This window comes from Pteropus vampyrus, unplaced genomic scaffold (assembly GCF_000151845.1).
Source record: "Pteropus vampyrus isolate Shadow unplaced genomic scaffold, Pvam_2.0 Scaffold108, whole genome shotgun sequence".
NCBI classification, from domain to species: domain Eukaryota; kingdom Metazoa; phylum Chordata; class Mammalia; order Chiroptera; family Pteropodidae; genus Pteropus; species Pteropus vampyrus.
In genome coordinates, this window is record NW_011888889.1 from 1,862,907 (window position 1) to 1,882,873 (window position 19,967).

A 19,967-nucleotide genomic window follows, 5' to 3' on the forward strand; every position below is an offset into this window, starting at 1 on the left:
TTATACTCAGCTCAAGCTCTGTCTTGTTCAGGGAGCTACACTTCACAATTCCTTGCATATCCTCAGGAGTGGAGCCCATCCTCTGGGTTCCCTTAGGCTCTGGTCGCTTCTACTTTTGCAGTTTTTAAAATTATATACTTGTCCTTTCTTGTCTTCTCGACTGCACTCACACTCTGAAGGCTCCTTGAAGACAGGGACTGTTTTGTGTCCCTAGCAGAGCAGCTGGCACATGGTAGGCATTAATGAATGGATGTGGAATGAATTCAAGCTCTCATAGTAAAAGGTCACTTTATAGCAGGAATAAGAGAACTGCAGGATGGTAAGAAATAACTGCTCCCCATCCTGCAGCCATTTAGCTTCTGTGGCACTAGTGCTATTTTATGAGTTCCTCCTTTTGTAGCTAATTGGAGACTCTGAATATATTAAAAATTACATAAGGATAATTTTTTGAAAGTTTCTAATATTAAGAAAATGGTCATAAGGAAATTGGTAAGGTTTATGTTGCTAACTAAAATGTCTTGTGTTTAGATATTGGTGAAGAATAGAATTATTCTCAACTGTAAATGTAGAGACTGAGTTAAACCACACTTCCATCTTTCATTGACAGCTAAACTAAGAAGTTAATATCCAAGAAGAAAAATGTTATTTAACTTCTGATTAAAATACTTTATACAGGGGTTGAAATCATTTGGAGAAAGGCATGAGTGGATACTAGAATTATTCACTTTAAAAAGCTGAGCTATTGAAGTCTACAAATATTTATTGAGTAAGCATGAGTAGAACATTTCTGTCCCATTTGCAAGTGCACATCTTCATTGCATCCGTCTCTGCCTTTAAATCCTGAGCCAGCCTGTCATGCCATCAGGGCTCATGGATCTGTGAGAATGGGAGCAGTGGTCCTGGCCTCAGTCAGCATGGAATGTGTTGGCCACAAGTGAGCTGCAGTTTGCTGTTAGGGATGGAGTTGACATATTACTGAATTCTTTCTATTGAGAATTTATTGCTGAGGGTAATTATTTAGAGGTTTCTGTCTTCATTGACTTTCATGTACCAATGATTTTAAAGCCTTCACGGGCCTTCATACAATTGGGAGGCAGACTTGTACATTTTCATGGAGCTAAAGACATGCATTAAACATGTTAGCCCTAGAAATAGCCTTAGAAAAGCTAAACAAAGCCCAATTTTTAAATTTCCAAATTCTTTGCTAGTACAACAGTATGCATATTCAATGTCTTTTTTCTTTTAAAAAATTACAAATCTATTCCTCCAGGTCTATTGAGGACAGATTCTGAGATCCCATAGGCCTCTCGTCCTATACTCCCATCTGAGAAATACAAAAAGTAGCCAATTTTGGAGCAATGCGAATTTGTTCTGCTTATGAGGGTAAGGGAGGGGACTTGGCTGGGTTTCTTGCTTCCTGAGGTCCATGTTGTGTTCTTTTGTTCTCTTGACATACTTGTAGATTTAGCTATCCTAGAACTCCAGAATAGGTGGAGGGGGGGATAGCTGACTGGTGGGGATGTACTCACTTTCAGGCTAGAGACTCCCAATAAACAGGTGCTCACTGCCACAGCCAGGAGTGAGTGAACCTTTGTTATTCCTTGGACATGCAGCTCTGAGTCAAGCCAGTCTGTCTTCTCAAATACTAGAGCCAATGTGTTATCCTTAACATCTTCATTTAATGTTATCAGTAAAAATCTGGAGAGCAAATATTTTTGACACTATAAACTTGTGGGTTCAGAAAAGATGTACAATTCTTTACAAAATCCAAATTGGGGGTGAATGAAAGATTCATTTTGCTATGTCATGATGTTCTTGGAGGAAAGGTGCAAGATGAAATACGTAAATGTATTTTTCCTCTTTATTTTTTGGATGTGCTCTCCCATGAAATTTCAGTTGTTAAAACATTCAAACCTAGTTTGAGGTTCTTATTCTTCATTTTAGTAGTGAGGTGGAAATACCAACCAAACATTTAAGTCGAAATTCATGTTACTATAGTGGTCTTTTATAGAGGGGTAGAAGTAGATGGTGTATTTTTAACATCAGATATATTTAGTGTTTCTGGTAGGCCTGTTCCAATTACAGATGTTATAGTATATGGTTATATTTATAAATAGCATAGGGAAATTTAACTTACTATACTGTCTTGGTATGCTATTCTTTTTTTGAAAGGTGACTAAAATTTTCTTCGAATATTTTGATCAATACCTCTTTCCAAGGCTGTTACACAAATCTTAAATCTCAGTGTCACTACCACACGTGACATTTCAGAGAAAAAAGAACATCTCGTCACTGAGTTGTTTTAAATTTTCTGGCACGTGGGTTAAAATTCCCATAAGACTAAGTAATCTCTTTCTTCTTTGATTTTTTTTTTTTTTAACCTGATAAAATCACAGGCACTCTGGGTTGGTACATTTGGAATGGGATCCCAGTCTTGATCTGGTCAGCCGAGGGCAGTGGGTGGGTAGGGCTCTAAAGGTCATGACCCTGCTATCTTTGGAGGGCATTCTCCCCTGCAGCCCTCAGAGGCTTCTTGCTGAGTTAGCAGAGGACTGTTGCTAATCCTACTGGAACTTGTCTGCTTCTGAATGGTTTCTCTAAAGATTGCCTCATGATTATTATCTAGGGCAAGTTAGAAATCAGAGAGGGGCTGTAGGCCTAAAAATAGTCACAGCTTAGGAGGAGGGCCTGAATGGCACAGAGCCACTGTTGCCTTCCTGCTGGCAGGAGGCGGTCCAGTGGGGTGTATGTGTCTGAAGACAGGTGTGAAAGTGTAGGGCAGAGTGAGCGTTTTCTTCCTGGCTTGTGTAGGAGGAGGAAAAAGTTTTAGTGATTGACTTTAAAAAACCTTAGAAACTTTTACTGAAGTAAATGTTGGAGGTTATTCTTTTTATGAGGCTGGGGTTAGTGGAATATATTTCGAGACATTTCTAATTTGCAAGAAAATATTTTGTCTTTAATGTTAGTCACGTGTGTTTGAGGGATGGAAACAGTAACATGCCTTGTTTCCTATACTGCCCAGGAAACAAAGGGAAGCATTATTTGAAAACTTGCAGACAACGGGTCCCTTAAACAAAGACCTATACATTTACAATTGAAATTTCTGAGAGAATTATATATTTCACTTTGGATACATATGGTGTACATTTTATGTTGAAGTTATATGGGCTAAAAGAAACTTCAAGCCGAAATTGAGATACAAAATAACCTTTTCCAGAATGGTAGCTGTTTTGTGATTGGTATAACATATTCAAAACTTAGTATTTATTTTAGAGACTTTATTTTAGACTTCTTTTTTGTATTTAAGGTGAAACCAGATCACTTTAGAAATTGAAACAACGGTTGGTCAAAGGCCAAGAGCACCTTTTTCCATCCCAGCCTTCAGGGGAATTGTAGAGGTCTGATTAGATAAGAGGTGGAGAGTATTTTCTTTGAACATTCATTGATTTAGGAATGGGTGATATTGATTTTCAGAGATTTTTTTCCACTGCCTCTTAAAGTTGACTATGAAGTTGAAGCAATATCGTCTGATTTGGGGGTGGCAGTGAGGACTCCCTTGCCTTTGAAGATATTTCTTGTCACCTGTAGCGCAAATGCTAATCTGTTGCCAATTATTCCAGGTCAGTGGGTTTATTTTTCATGTTATGTGTAGTAAGAGACCATAGTATGCTTTGAGAGGTGATTTGCATGAGCTGATTCAGATGGATCATTCTGGTTGCAACATGTGTTGTAAGGAGGCAAGAGGTTAATGATTTGCTCAACTGTGGCTTGGAGCTGAAGTGATAGTGAAGGTGTGAAATGTATTTTGAAGTAGCACCTATTTGGGTGGGAGGGAAAGGGGAATCAAGGCTGACTCCTAGGGTTTTTTGCATGATCTACTTGGGTGCACAGTGGTGTTTCACTGAGAATAAGGAGCGTTGGAGTAAGAGGGAAGTTAGTAGATCTACAAGCCTGGAGTTCTCTTTCAGACGGGTGAAGTCTGAGATCCTACTAGATAGGCAAGGCGAATGGAGATACTGAATTCATAGTTGGGTATTTAAATCTGGAGCTTTAGGGAAGGTCAGAGCTAGAGTTATCCTTGAGGGTGTTATCAAACAGAATGCATTTAAGGTATGAGTGTAGGGAAAGAAGGGTTTAAGGTGCTGAGCCCAGCCTTGCTCCCAACACTTAAAGGCTGTGTTCAGAGAAGAATCCAGCAAAGGCATTTGCCAGCTAGCAGCCTGTGAGTTTAAGAGGATAAAGATAGAGTAGTGCTTGCAATCTCGTGATAAAACGTTAATAAATGAGGAGTTGCTTCTTATGGATGAGCAAAGAAAGTGGTTTCTTGAGAAGAAATCTCCTAATGAAGGTGCTGCGAAGATTGTTAAAATGACAGCAAAGGATTTATAATATTACATAACTATTTGATAAAGCGGTGGCAGCGTTTGAGAGGACCGATGCCAGTTTTAAAGAAGTTCTACTGTGGGTAAAATGCTGTCAAACAGCATCGGATGCTACAGAGAAATTGTTCCTGAAGGGAAGATTCAATTGCAGAGGCAAACTTGATCATTGTCTTCTTTTAAGAAATTGCCACAGCCACCCCGACCTTTAACAGCCACCACTCTGATCAGTCAGCAGCCATCAACACTGAGGCAAGACCCTTCACCAGCAAAAAGATTATGACTTGTTGAAGGTTCAGGTGATGGTTAGCATTTTTTAGCAGTAAAGTATTCTTAAATTAAGCTACATACATTGTTTTTTTTTTTTTTGAATGAATGCGATACACCTAATAGACCACACTAAAGTATAAACATAACTTTTATATGCATTGGGAAACCAAAAAATTCATGTGACTCACTTTATTGCCGTGGTCTGGAGCCAAACCTGCAATATCTCTGAGCTATTCCTGTGAAGAGTTTTGTTTACCAAACGGTCATTTTAGTTCACTTTTTGGTAACTGCGGGTGTGTGTACATGTGCGTAATCATTTAGAGTCTTCGTAAGCTTGTGGAAACCATGGTAAATTTAGCCAAAAGTAAAAGCAAGTACAAGAAATCTCTTTAAAACACCAGAGCATTTAGTTACCTTTAGGCAATCTCATATCAGGATAATTTATACATTCTGTTAACCATTTTTGAAACACTGATAATGGATGGAGGAGCAATAATACCCTTTGAAGGTCCCTAACATCCAAAATACTTCTTTACATGTCTGGCTACTGTTGATTGTGCTGTTTTAAGACCTTCATTCACTTGGGTGCTTACTCGGGAGGTCTTATTCCACATCGTATCAAAATATTAAAATAAAATCGTACTTCGTCTGTTTAAACAGTTGAATTGTTATTGACCGTCGATAAAATATTACATTTAGAACCTTCCCATTTTTTACCTCCTTACCTGCTACTTATTCCTCTGGTCTCAGCTAAACATGTGACTTGCTCAGTGACCGCCCGCCGCCCCCCTCTCCCCGCCATAATAGCATTCAGAGTTCCCTGCTTTTCTTCATTAACTACACTTTCTGTTTGCATAGTTGTTATTTGTCTATTTTGTTCACTCTAACACCTAGCAAAGTGTTTGATATGTACTGGGCATCCAATAAATTTGATGAATGAATGTCACCCGGTATTAGAAAACATATCTTAGTGCCTCCTCCTAGCTTTGGTTTGATTTCCAAACTCAGTGTGTTCTTTATTTTTAAATCAGCTTTATTGAGGTATAATTTACATACAGTGAAATTTGCTTTTTTTAGGTAGACAGTTTTTCGAATTTTGACAACCATAGTTGTGTAACCACCAACCACAATTAAAAAAAATTTCCATTATCTCAAAAAGTTTCCTTGTACTCCCTTGAGTATTCACCCTCCACGCCCAGGCAGACATGGATCCTGTCCTCATGGTTTTGCCTTTCCAGATAGTATATAAATGGAATTATATGCCTTTTGTGTCTGGCATCTTTCACTTAGCATATGTTTTTAGAATAAGTCTCTACAGTTGTATCAGTGGTCTACCTTTTTGTTGCTCAGTGGTATTTTATTATATGGATGTACCGCAATGTTTTTATTCATCCCCCAGCGATGGACATTTATTCTCATTTTTGGCAATTATTAGATTTTTCTTCCTGATTTTAATAACACAGACAGGGTGAAAACAACATCAATAACCCATAGCCTCATACGCCCAACTCATGACTACTGTTTTCCTTTTCTTGTGTTCTTTTTCTGTTTTACACAGTTGTAATCACAAAACACACAAACATTTTTCCTAGTTGTTTTATAAACCATAGTTTTTAAATGGTTATTTCATTGAATTACTGTAATTTTCTAATCAGTCCCTAGTTAACATTTAGGTTGTTTTTAAGTTATCACAGTTGTAAAAAGTAAGCTTGAAAATCCTCTACTTAAAGTATTTCTTATGATAGAGTCTGGCAATAGTTTACCTAAGACTCTTAATTGAAAGTATTAGAAATCCAAGCTAATGGGCCAAAAATTGGATAAATATTAAAAGAGTATGGACTATTTCTCAGAACTCAGTGTCAAGGAAGTTGTCCAGAACCAAGTCAGGTTAATCAATCCCCTCATTGTTTTTCATTTCTGCTTCTGTTAGGACATTGATAGCATTCTTCTCTCTGAAGACACTCACTTCCTCTGCTTCTGGAAACATGGAGGAAAGAGGCTAGCTCCACAGGGCTTGGGAATTCCACGGACACACTCTGCTTAACTAGCTGTTTCAAATTGAAACGCTGGGGAGAGAGAATATGACACCATTTGAGGTAGGTGTCTACACCAGAGCTAGTTCACATAGTGGAGCCCGCTTCAGGAAGTAAAACAGGCCCTTCCCAGAGAAAGGGGGTTGTCGTGAACCGAGCCTACATTCAGAGTGTTCCACTTAAAGTAAGATGACATGAAATCTATTTTGATGACTGTTGACACTGCTTCCCAAAAGGACAATTACAATTAGATCTTAAAAATAGAGAGTGTCAGGGGAATATTACACATATTTAATTGTTTTATTTTTTATTTGTGTTTAGATATTTAAAAATGTTGCTTACCACTTATTAATTTTGATTCATACTCTATGAGTGATATTTAATGGATAGCTAAGAAAAGCTGATTTACGGTCAATGTTTATTGAATTCTTTATTGAATGCTTACATAGCATAAGGCTTTATACCTGAAACTTAGGCAAATACAAGGAAGTTTATTAGACAGTTCTTATTCTTAGAACCATATAATTGAGTTGAGATTTATTTAACCCCGGAGAAGGAGTTTCTTAGTATGTGGGCCTTGAATAGAGTGTTCCATGTAGAGGTAGTTGTAATAGCCTCTCTAGAAATAATATCAGTACTCGTGCTGGGTGGTTTGAGGGGCCAGCAGGAGCCTAAACACCTCGATTTAATGGTGAAGGGCCTGACTAAAAGTCTGTTCCTAAGTTCTGTGACTCGGTTGTGTGATTTCCGCTTACTCTGAGTTTCAGGCCTCAGCTGGAGTCACTAGGTTGGCCGGACTTCTTCACCTGGAGTCTACACATGAGCTCTCCTGGGACTTGCCCATTGTCTCTTGGCAGCGGGCGCTGCTGTTCATCCCAGCGCTGCCTTCTTAATCTTAAACCGCTTTATCTAAAAATCTTTGTCAACAAATGTGTTCTGGTTACTGTCATAATTTTACTCTTCTCTGAAATCATTTATCTGTTTTATGACTCATTAATAGAGAATTCGAATGAAGATTTTAACAACAAAACTTGCTAAGTTAAGGTATCTGTTCATAGGTACAAGTGGATTCTTTCTGTGTCACTGTCCAGCTCAGGAGAGCTTCTGCCCAGCAGCCGTGTGGTGCCACAGTGGTCAGTGTGGTGACGAGTGCTATGGTGTAGACCCTTTCCATCTGTGGATTTAGCATTTCAGATCTCAGATATTCACGAGGTAGCCTGAAGTTCTAAGATATAGTATTTTTCGCCTCTTCTGTACATTGGGAAACTTGAGGTAACAATGAAGTTAAAGCATTAGCTCTAGCTCTTCTAGTTTGTGGTGTTACTTTCTTCTTTTTCTTCTTCTTTTTCAGTTGTGGTTAAATATAACATAAAATTACCATTTTAACCATTTTTAAGTGTACAGTTCAGTGGCATTAAGTACATTCACAGTGTTGCGTAGCCATCACCACTGTCTAGTTCCAGAATTTTTCATCTTTTGAACTCATGAAAGGATAATTTTCCATTTGACTTTCCCACCAGCCCATGGGAACCTTTATTCTACTTTTTATCTCTATGAATTTACCTATTCTAGGTACCTCATCTAAGAGGAATCGTACCATATTCGTCTTTTCATTTTGGGTTTATTTCATTTAGCGTATTTTCAATGTTCATCTATTTGTAGCATGTATTGGAATGTCATTCCTTTTCATGGCAGGATAATATTCCATTGCATCTGTTGGTAGCCAGAATCAGGTAGAAAAAGTAATTTCTTTATTTCTTTTTTTCTTACTTGGAATGCATTTTTTTCCCACTGAAACAATACCCTATCTTGTGTTCAGCTTCTTGGTCTTTATACATATGTTTAGGGCTTGGTAGATCTTTCTGAACATAATGTAGTGGTACTTACATTATGGATTCAATGGGTTTCTGTTTGGGGGCCAGCCTGGGAATCTAATCATCATTAATAACATTACTCTAGGAAAGTTAGTTTTTACTTAAATTTCCAAATGAACTTTGGCAGATAACCTTCTTATATGTTGGAGACTGCCCGTACCAGCAGTATGGCTAAAGGTTGTTCAATTAAGAGAATGGAGGTGAAGGAAGAAGTGTGTGCGCAGTGTCTGTGGTGCGGGCAAGAGTGTGGCCTCTGATTGAGCAACTTTGCATCTGAGACCCGGGTACCTGTTGTGTGCTTTGAGCTTGGGTTTCTACCTTGGAAACACTAGCTGTCGATACACGTGTGTGTTGGGTGTGATGTCTGTAAGCTGGTTGACAAAAACAAAACAGAAGGGATGAGGGAAATGTTAGAGGGTTCTTTCTGGGAATTCCCTTCTGGGTTTTGGTGCTACATGAAAGTGCAGGATCTTGCCCTAAGTTTGTCTTTGTGCCTGAGGGCCTCTGATGCAAACACTGGGCTTTCTGAATTGCTTTCAGGCATCCTCCAGTGACTGTGGCTATTACTAGACTCTTTCAGATTCCTCCCTCAGTGCCGTGTTTTGGTTTGGTGATCTGAAACATGATGATACAAGTTTGGTTCAGAGACATTAATATACAGTCTTGTTTCTTTATTTTTTCCTTTAGGATCTGATTCCTAATCTTTCTGAGTTTTGCTGTATACCTTTATTTTTCTTGGATACTCACTGGTGTCTCAGGGCATAAAAACAAATAATGGTTTCTCAGCCTAAGTTAAGTTTTCAAATCAAGCAGGTGAAAGGAGGAAAAAGTTGTGTGTGTGTATGTTTGTTGCAACATGCTTAGAAAGCAGGAAGGATGATTTAGTTCAGAGTAGGTACTTTTCTTATGAATGTATTTTTGGAGGTTTAATCTCTTTTTAATTCTCTTATAGAGTAAATAAAATAGTCTTGTTATATAATCTTCATAAAGTTCCTATGCCACTGCTTTTTCAAAGACCTGTGTCCATTTTGTTTCTGTCTCATCCTTCTGTTTCTTTGTTTCAGAAATTGGAAGAACTACTCTGCTTATTTACTCTACTAGGTAATGATCTGAAATGTTTTTACTTAGTGCCTTCTGTATCATTGAGTGCAACTGGATTGCAAAAAACGTTGAACATATGGCGTTTAGTTTTTGGCATAATTTCTCTGTAGAAAAATTTAATCTGTTTCGAGACCTAGTAGGGAACTGCATGTACTGGTTTCTTATCTTAATTGGCATCAGCGATTGTAGCCAAAAGTGCTTTACTTGATATGACATCCATACAAATGAAGCTGGCCTCTTCTATTAGGAAGTAGGACCAGATAATTTTGTTTTAGCACATGCACATGACAGTTGTAATTATGAATCCCTTTATTTGTCTCCTTTGTGGTGTAGTCAGTGGGAGACTGAGAGCAATAGGGATTCAGGTTTGGATAATACAAGTGACGTATTTACTCTTGTTCTCACTTGTAACTTTGGGACACAGATTGATTCAATACATTATATTGATGTAGGACACTTTATATTTTCTTAAAGTTGTTTTGTCCTGTAGGCTTGTCTTTAGTTTCTGCAGCCTTTACTTTTAGTATATTTTATGTTCTTAATACAAGATTAGTCTGTGCCACTCATGCCATTTTGCCTAAAGTGGTTAAATGCATACATACTTTTAAAGAGGATAAAAATTAGATTTTTATTCTAAATGCACCATCGCATTTTGCATCCCCTCCTTCACATATTTTTATGAGGCAGGATGGTGGTGAGCCAAAGGGGCTGCCGATAAGAGTTTTTAATCCTGGTTCTCTCTCTAAATAGTTTTATGAACTTGGAAGTCATTGGGGGCTGCTACGCTGGACAGTTTTAAGGGCACCATTACCATCATCTTTAAATGGTACCTCTGGGATTTCTTTTCCATAGAATATAGTGTGAATGCTGACTCTTAGAGCTATACAATAAAAGAAGTACTAAAAATCAACTTATTCTTGCTACACCACAGTTTTCTCATATATAGAATAAATAGTTTGGATTAAATGAACTCCAAATACTTTAAGCACTGGAAGATGAATCAATCATCAGTGTTCGTCAACCCCTCTTCCATGAATGGGCCCTCTTTACAGCCGAATAGCAAAATTATCTTTGTTAGGTAGAGTCGTGTCTCATTTCAGGAGAAGTTTATCTCTTGTAGTATGTAGACTGTGTAGATTGCCTGCATGCAGGACTTCTTGGCATGTATTTTAGATGTTTGAATTGGACGATCTGTTGGAATTTGAAAGTCCTATCTATTTAGGGACTGCGTTGAATATTTTGTAAAGTAACAAGCTTTGATGACACTAGTTATTCATGTTGCGAAGAACAGATAGCTGGCCCAAGATTCTGAATATCCAGATCTTTTGTTTCTATGAAAGAAATGTCGATCAGAAAAGTATAGTCCACAAAAAAAATGTGGCTTATTTCATTGGGGTATAACTATATATTTTTTAATATTTTGGTATTTAAGATTCCAAAAGTAATTATAAATATTTAAATGTAGAAATGTATGGAGCAAATTTATAATGTGAAAGATCTTTTGTACCTCCTCCCTTACCACTTGATGGGGTGGTGGTGAACCATTGTAATGATATGGTACTGAATCTTTCTGGAACTTTCTTTTACATATATATTATTTGAGAATTTCTGAGTATTTAGAACTTTCTAAATTTAAAGGATATGCAACTCCTAAGAATTTATTAGTATAGGTAATGAGAAGTAAAGTTGTAGATAGATTAATAAAAATTTTACCTGAAATCTGAGTTCCTACTGTGATGTAGATACTTAACATCTTTCCTTCAATACCTTTTTTTCTCTTTTTTATTATCCGAATCACTGGAGTATTCTGGTTTCTTTAATTCAGAAGCAGCCACCCGGTAATAGTGGATGCTGATTTAATCTGACAGGAGAAGTCCCTCCTGTTTTCAGAGTAGATCTGGACAGACCAGTAAGTTGCTTACTTTACATTTTTGTTTTGTTTTGGGTTTTCCTGTAAAGGATGTACAGAATAACCAAGAAACATCTGCATATACGTTTTCCGCCTCTAAGCCTCAGAAAGTCTGATGTTTTGTTGGCAGAGAATCCAAAGAAAATTCTTTAGTTTGGAAAAAAACAAAACAAAACTCATGACACTTGGCTGTATTACTGCTGCAAGGCCGAGTTGGTCTTTGAATAACCTTGGTCTCCTGAGAGGATTCATTTTATGGTCTGGTGTTCGGATTTATTTTAGGCTGGTTGTAGTTTCTGCATTGCCGTATGAAAAGACAGTCTCTTAGGTGCAACCAAAAGCAATTTTGGGGGAGAGGGCAAATAACTTGAATAATACTTCTCTTGCTTACTTTCACAGCCATCAATTTTGATATTCTGAGGAAAGTAAATAAGTTACCTTGGTGTAATTGATTTGGGATGTTTCAGCAAAACATTAGAGTTGATGAAGTTTTAGAAGACATACTTTCTTAAATAAGCTGCTTTTAAAATCTTACATACTTTTCACCTCTTTACATTTTCTGATATATTGAAGTACCCCTACTTCAGGACAAATTCTAAAATGTGTGAAAATGCAAGGATTATTAAGAACAGATGTGAATACACTTCTAATGACTTTTTTTGCAGAGGAAAAGAGTTAAATGTGGTGCTTTGTTTTGAGCTTAATTTGTCAAATACAAAAACTCTCATTAGGGCTACATGTAAAAATTTAATATATTGTTACAACTGACCATGGTCACTTTCTGGTTACCTCTGCAAAGCATGGAGTGTGTAGGAAATTACTTCATGTAAACTTTAGTTTACTATGTCATCTGAAGTGTCTAGATCCTTGGATTTGTTGTTTACAGCTCTGCATGCACGTGTGTGCGTGTGCGTGTGTGTGTGTGAACAAAGAATAAGTGGATGAGGCAGAGTAGAAGAAAACTAGAACTATTCAAATATTTATGATTTAAAATGCTCTGAGCATGTTTAACCTGGTAATTTGCTTTTCACACTATCTTAGCAACAAGATATGAGGATTAGGGGAACTTAACTTTGTTATTTCTACTGTATTTCTACTGTTTTATGATATGTTTAATGAATATAGGATGTCCTGAAACAGGTATTTATAAAAGAAAAATGTTAAAATATTTTACTCAGTAAAATTACTAAGCTTTCAGGAATGCAGTTTTAAGAGTTTGTGAATATGTAGGGCCTTCCATATGCTGGTTTTGAGGTTTTTAGGAAATTCTTAAGCCAGAAAATCTTGGAATGAAAGTATATTTTTGGAATAAAGTCCAGGAAACAGAGTTCTTGAACTTCAGTGGGTCTGTTAATTGGCTTTGTGTTGAATCTTCTAGCAGACTTTAGCTAGGAGCTTTTCTTCAGTGATGCTGTCTTTATCATAATCAGCTAGGGCCCAACTCTCACTGTCTCCCTGAAAGACTTTTAATTACATAGTGTGAATTATCTATGACTATGCTGTACTGTTAACAGGTTAAGTTTTTGGATGCCAAATCTCATTAAAATGCAACCATACACTTAAACTTTATTTACTTAGGAGGTTTAAACAGAGTATTAGTTAATTGTTTATTAGTAACAATAGTTATTTTTCTTTGGATGATTTTTAATTTTTTTTGGCATGTTTGAATGAGTTTTGAGTACACTCTCTGTAACCTGCTGATGGTCTTGTAACTTTTTTTTCTTTTTTCTGAGGTGGGTAGCTTTTGTCTACTTTTGGGAAACTTGGGAATACTTGATTATTTCTAAAACTATTCTAACTAGTGAAATACAGTGTCTTAAAGATATTTTAAATAGACCTCATGTGATTTGAGGAGTGAATGGGGAAAGGGGGTGCGATATTTTTGTTTTACCATGGCATAAACAAAGTTTCTTTGATAGTGTTCATTGTTGAGTAGTATTTCCACATAAAAACTAAGTTTCTGTATTTCAGAAAGAAGTGAATTATTTTCCTTGGATGATTAAGCTAAATAGTATCTGTCTCTATGCTTAATAAATGATCCATTTTAACCTGTATCTCTTAATCATTCTTTGAATATCTCCTTTATTTGTTGTTTGGAATGGGTAAAAATCCTTTTAGCACCTAGCACACCTAGAATTAGTGTCCTAAACTCGTATTAGTTTATTTTTAAAAAGAGAGAAAATATTATAAAACTCCTATAATTTATGCTAACAGCTTAAATCCTTTTTGTATAGTGAGGATGTGATTATTTATGCAGCTTTCTGTAAATTGTCTGCTGTAGCTTTCTTCCGAAAACGAATATAAGCGAAATAGTCTTTTAAAATAAAGTTTACTTCAGTAGTTATGTATTGGACACTTGCTGTGTGCCAGGCTCTCCACTGCTCAGTGCAGATGACACAGAGGTGAATCTTTTCATCTTCATCTGGCTTTTCGTCTCCTTTCTATCTCACCACTGCTGTATTAGTTCAGATCTATTCCTACAATTTCCTGCCCTTGGTCTTCCCTCACTGGAACATGTTCCACACTTCAGCCAAACCAAAGAGTTAGTATCCATCTTAACAGTTTTGGCAGACTCACATTGTTCCCAGAATAGAATCCAAACTCTTGAGCTTTACCCGTCTGCTGCCCTTTATCCCACCCGTGGCCACTTCTGTCTCCAACCATTCCAATCGCTTCACACTTCAAAGACAGTGTGTTCCTTCTGGCTGCATCGCCGGTCCTCCATTTCTGCTTGCTATGTTCCACTGACCTTCCTAAGCAAGCGTAAATCTTCTCTCAACTGTGGTCTGTTCATTACTTCTGTGTATATTGCTCCTTTCCTTAGGCACTTAACTCATTGTTATGTCTCACTTCCTACATAGGTGCTTCTAATCCAGTCTGTAGCAGCCCCAGAACCTGTGCCCAGCACATGGTAGACATCACATACATGTTTCAGATAGTATCTTTAATTGTATTTATTTTGTTATTTTTACCAGTCTGTAATTTTAGATTGAATACAAATTTTAGTCCAAGATACAAAAATGTGACTTCCATTAATCACATTAAGAACTTGTATTCACTGAAGAAGCAAAACCAGACTGACAATCTTGATGGACCAATTTTTTTTGAGAAGAAACTAAACTTTTCTGTTACATCAGAATGCTTCGGAGTGATCCAGAACTATTTTTTAGGGTCTATAAGCCCACTGTCATAGTTGTCATAACTACATCATCTATGTCAAAACTAAGAAAAGACCATCTGTTTTAAAGATCTTTTCCCAAGTCTAGCAAGGTACCTTGAGAATGGATCTGAGTTTAAAGCATCCTGGTTTAGAGAAAACCTCTACTGAAATGTAATAGGTAACCATGGAGGTTATCTATTACAGTCTCTTATTAGTGAAGAGCAATTCTCTGTAGAGTAAGGCATTGGATCTGTTGTAAGTATGGCTGGATAAGGTAGCCTGTATTGGTTTCCATTTCCCAGCCTACTTTGCAGGCAGGTGTGGCCATTGGCATAAATGTGGTGGTCTATGCAGTAGCTCCCATACTTGCTGCTTCCTCACCCTTCTTCTGCCTTACTGATGAAACATAGGTAATGCTATTTTGGCCCATCGGTTGAGGTAATTTGCTGAAGAGGAATGCGAAAGGTGGAGCCTGGTCCCTGACAGCTAGGTCCCTTAATCCTAGACAACCTACGTGGACTTTTGCATGAGACAGAAATAAACTTTTGTCTTTCTTTTTTGCCACTTATTGCAGGTTTTCTGTCCTGTGGCTAGACTTTGAACCCCCAATACTATAGTATTTTGGACAGGGAGTGTCTAGACCGGGGGCGGGGTGGGGTGCAGGAGGTGGGGGGCGGTGAGTAGGAACTGCCTAAAACCATGGCAAGTTCTCCGGAGTAGGCAGAGATTTGGTTAATTATAGTCTAAGAGGATTTAAATGTCAGATTAGCGTTAAGATTCTATAGATCTTTTTTTTTCCCTAACACCTACAGCACCTGGTCTTCCTAGGTGGTCTTCCATCCAAATACTAACCAGGCCCGACCCTGCTTAGCTTCTGAGATCAGACAAGATCGGGCATATTCAGTGTGGCATGGCCGTAGACCCTAGGTCATTTTTAAGGTCTCTTCTAACGCTGAGAGTCAATGACTTTGAAGTGTTGAGCTTCGTTTTAATAAATTGCTGTATTTCATCATGTCTAAGACACACATTTTTGCATTTAATGTTTCTTATATTAGGATGTGTTTTATAAGACAACTTCACTTTGACATACAGGTAGAGCAGAATTTGACATTTGACCTTGAAGTTCCATAGGTATCCTCCAAAGTGGTTCAAGTTAGCAGGAGAAAAATGTTGGCTTCAAGTGAGCAGGTTCCAGTAACTAATCAGGATAAATAGTATAGAGCAGTAGCTGAATAAATCACTAGTTTTTGGTTCAGAAAAAGGCCACTTGCAGCTCAAGTATGCCAGTTTCTTCAGAGCCCTATCTGTAGTCTCACTCTGAGCTTTTTTTAAAGCTCAGATAGAGATGAGCTAAGCTATTTAGGATTTAAAAAGGAACTAAGATAGCAGACGCAGTTGGTGAGATGATTCTTAATGGAAGCAGAAAACAGGATAGATAGTAAAGGTTCAAAATAATCCTCTTACATAATTCTTTAATTCTTATCATATGCTCAGAGTTTAAGAAGCAAGTAGTACTAATAAAAGGATTATATAAAAGAACAGCCTACTCTGTCCTCAGAGGCAGTCGTATTTCCTCTCCAATCTTTTACTTACTTCCATATTTTAAACAAATATATAACTATGTGAATAGTCTCTGTGACCCAAGTGACGCTGCTTTCTTTCTTGTACAGCTGTTTGGTTTTTTTTATTTACTTTTTTTTTCTTTTTTTAAATATCTGGCAAGAACAGCTTACATCTTCCAAAAGCACTCTCGGATTTCTCTCAGATCAATTTTTCAATTGGTTAAAACTTTCCAGTGTTTATTAGTTCTGTGTTTTTCCTGGAGACATCCTTATTGGATCTTCAACTTTTATGCTGCCAAATGGGCTGCTTGTCATCTAGGCGTAGAACACAGCGGTCACTTAGAATAGCTTTTTGTGCCCAACAGTCATATTGGCTGCTATTAGTTGGTATAATCTAAAATGTCAGTGTCATACAACTGTCAGATCTTTTTCATTTATTGTGTAGGAGTAACAGGAGGAAATCTCATGAAGGAATGGCACTTATATGTGGCCTTTGAAATGGGTGGGATTGATACAGTTTCCCATTTCTTCAGTGGCTATTCAAGGATGGTGATTACTTGTGTACTGGGCGTATGGCATCTGGTACTCTGTGGATGTTTAATTATCCATTAGTTGCCAAGTTTCTGATCTTGTTCTTAAAATTGCTCTGATACTGATTAGACTTGGTTTTGCTAATAGACTGTGCTTTCAGTTTCATGGAGGAAAAAAAGGAAATGAGTTTGGCGATCAGCCAGTCTGTGCCACAGTTAGTTTTGAGAATAAAACCACCTGACGTTTTGAGAACAATCAGATGCTGGTGACAGACAGAAGCCTTCACTTATTCCTATTCCCCCCCTGTTTTCTTCCCTGAAAATTGTGAATCACTGATAAATGATCTTGGCTAGAATGGTAAGATTTGGGCAGAGGAACTATAGTGTCACTCATGGAAGATTTTAGTGAAGGTCCCAATTTGGTATGCTGAACCCCATACTGAATGTTGACATTAGTTCATAATGGAAATAAATTCTTCCTTTACTACCTTAATTCTTTGCACATATATTTCTGGTTCTCTCACTCCTGGGCAAATGGTAAGATTTCACTTCCCAGCTTTCCTGAGGTTAAGTATTGTCCTATAGCCTGCTTTGGTGAAATACGAGCCCAAGTGAGGTACATCATTTCTAAGCAAAAGCTTTAAGATGAGTAGAAACTTTGCTGTGGTCCTGTCCCAGTGTCTGGTGACAGTGGAAGTTTTTGTTGAGATGAAACTCCAGTCATTCTGGGTCCTGGTTGACCAGAGATGTGAGCAGGGCTCTTTCCCGACACCCCTAGCCACTGAAGTTTATTGTAGCAAAACAGCCTGTGCTGAGGGGTAGTATAGCAAGTGCTTATATTCCAAGGTCTTTACCTCTTTAGTGGTTAAGGTTCCAAACTAGCCTCATATTAATAATAAAAAGGTCAGTCTCTTTCCATTATTGCTAAGCCTTTGAACTGTTAGTTGCTACCTATGTAGGCTTCTCCCAAAGTAAAGGTACTTCTGGATTTATACCAAGATCTTTACCTCAAATACTTTTTTTTCCACTTCTGCTCATCCTTGAAATGGACTATTTTAACTTTTACTGCTGCTACAAGTAGGGGGAGAGAAATCTGGAGGGAGTCTAATCTTTCTTGTCACTGCCTGCAGAACTGGGGTACAGGTATGGGTGAGGGGAGTGAGGATAGAGAGCACCTTGCCATCTGGGCAACACAGAACAAGAAATCACTTTCTGTGAGTGGTTGGGTAAAGAGTAATCACTGTCCCCACTTTGCCCACTAGAGATAGGAGAAAAGATTTCTGTTAAGGCTGTGGCTACAGCAAAGGATTTGTGTTTCTGACATTTTAAAGCCCCAAATGTAACACTGGTTGTATTTCACATAATTCTAGGGGAAATAGCAGTACTGTTGGGCAAGAGTTTTGCTCCGTTATAGATTAAAGTGTCATCTATAGGCTGAGAACCTAACAATTGTTTATGTATATTTTTTAAATAATGGAAACAGTGTTCTGAATTTCAAACAGCCAACCTATAAAAGGACTTGCACAATGCGCTAATTTTCTATGAAGGGAGCTGTACAATAATTCCGCCTTATGTGTAGTTTTGCTTTCTGTGGTTTCAGTAACCCACGGTCAGCTGTGGTCCAAAAATATATATATTTTTTAAATTTGTTGGGGATGACATTGGTTAATAAGATTATAGAGGAAGTCCGAAAATATTAAATGGAAAATTTCAGAAATAAATAATTTATGACTTTTATTCTGAGTATCGTGATGAAATTTCTCACCATCCCATCTGGGACTGAATCGTCCCATGGTCAAATGTCTCACCTCTGTAGATGCTCCTGTCCTGTAGTCAGTAGCCATCTCGGTCATCAGAAAGAGGCTGCAGTCAATTAAGTTTTGTTATAGTATAGTGTTATGATTGTTTTATTTTTATTATTGTTAATTTTTCTGCATTTAATTTATAAATTAAACTTTAGCATAAGTATATGTGTACAGGAAAAATAGTATATATAGGATTCAGTACTATTTGTAGTTTCAGGCATCCACTGGGAGTCTTGGAACATATTTCCACCCCCACCCCTCCCATGTAACTGCAAAGCCTGAGAAGTCGTATTGGTTCAGCACACAGTGTGTAAAGAGGACATAGATGATCACAGAGCTACGTCTTGCCCCTTGCCCCCAATCACTACTTTGAAAATGGGCCAGTCCCCTAGCACCGTTACAGTAATGCAGGGGAAAATGATATCCTTACAACCTAGTTTCCAAAAGAGTTTTTAGTGTTTCCGAAGACCATCGTGCTGCACCAGGTGGGCTCTGCCTGGTGACACGCCTTCTGCTCACTCATGAGCAGGCATTTTCAGGTTTGTGCAACAAGAGCAGCCTCTGCTGCCTCTTGCTCTGGAATTACTTAAGAAACCTACCTCCTAGGGGGAGATTTATCCCTAATGTTTAATTATCCAAACAAATGCTAATTGGAAACACTGTGGGTGTGGGTCGGTGGGTAGGTGGTGGGAGGTGTTGCGACTCTTGAGACAGGAAGAGCCACATCAATTCCAGCCTACCCTATTTGCCATTTCTTCTTTATCTTCTAATGTTGGATGGAATTTGGGTAACTCATCTAACATGGCCTACCAGACCTACAATGAACAACTCAAGGCTAGAAACGCTTTAGTTTTCTATAGAGCATGCAGAAGCCTTCTGCTTTGCCATTTCAAAACAATAAACATTATGTCAACCACCAATGTATAAAAGGGCCTGCGAAGACTCTTCCCTGTGGCTGCAGCTGTGCCTCACTGGTGCCTGCCTACTGGTTCTCTGCTGTCTTGCTGGTGTCAGATGAGGCCTCTGCTGCCTCAGTGCAACTGCCAGGGGTAGTTCAAGGTCTAGTCTTGTGGCCTGCACAAGGAGGCTGCCTGCTAAAAGCCTTCCCTGTGCCAAGGCCCAAATGGCTGTGTTTTAGATATGCAGCCCCGGGCCTTTTTAACATTTCATGTGCAGTTCTCCTGTAGAAACAGCCACTTACCTATGGACAAAGTTGTCGTGAGCTGAAATTTTCCCATTCAGATTGAAAGTTTAGTTTTAGGCTTAGTCTTTTGCTCAGTCTGTGTTATTTAAAACTAACATCCCAACTGAAAAAGTGAGCTGGATTGCAGCATATAGGCTGCA

The 19,967-nt window shown here is 38.0% G+C and overlaps 1 protein-coding gene and 1 pseudogene across 5 annotated transcripts in view; one reads left to right on the top strand and one right to left on the bottom strand.

Moving 5' to 3' along the window:
* Window positions 1–19,967, top strand: part of MTUS1 (microtubule associated scaffold protein 1) — a 133,908-nt gene that overhangs the window by 12,111 nt on the left and 101,830 nt on the right. The gene's annotated exons all lie outside the window — the stretch shown is intronic.
* On the bottom strand, window positions 15,530–15,648 carry LOC111743176 (annotated as a pseudogene).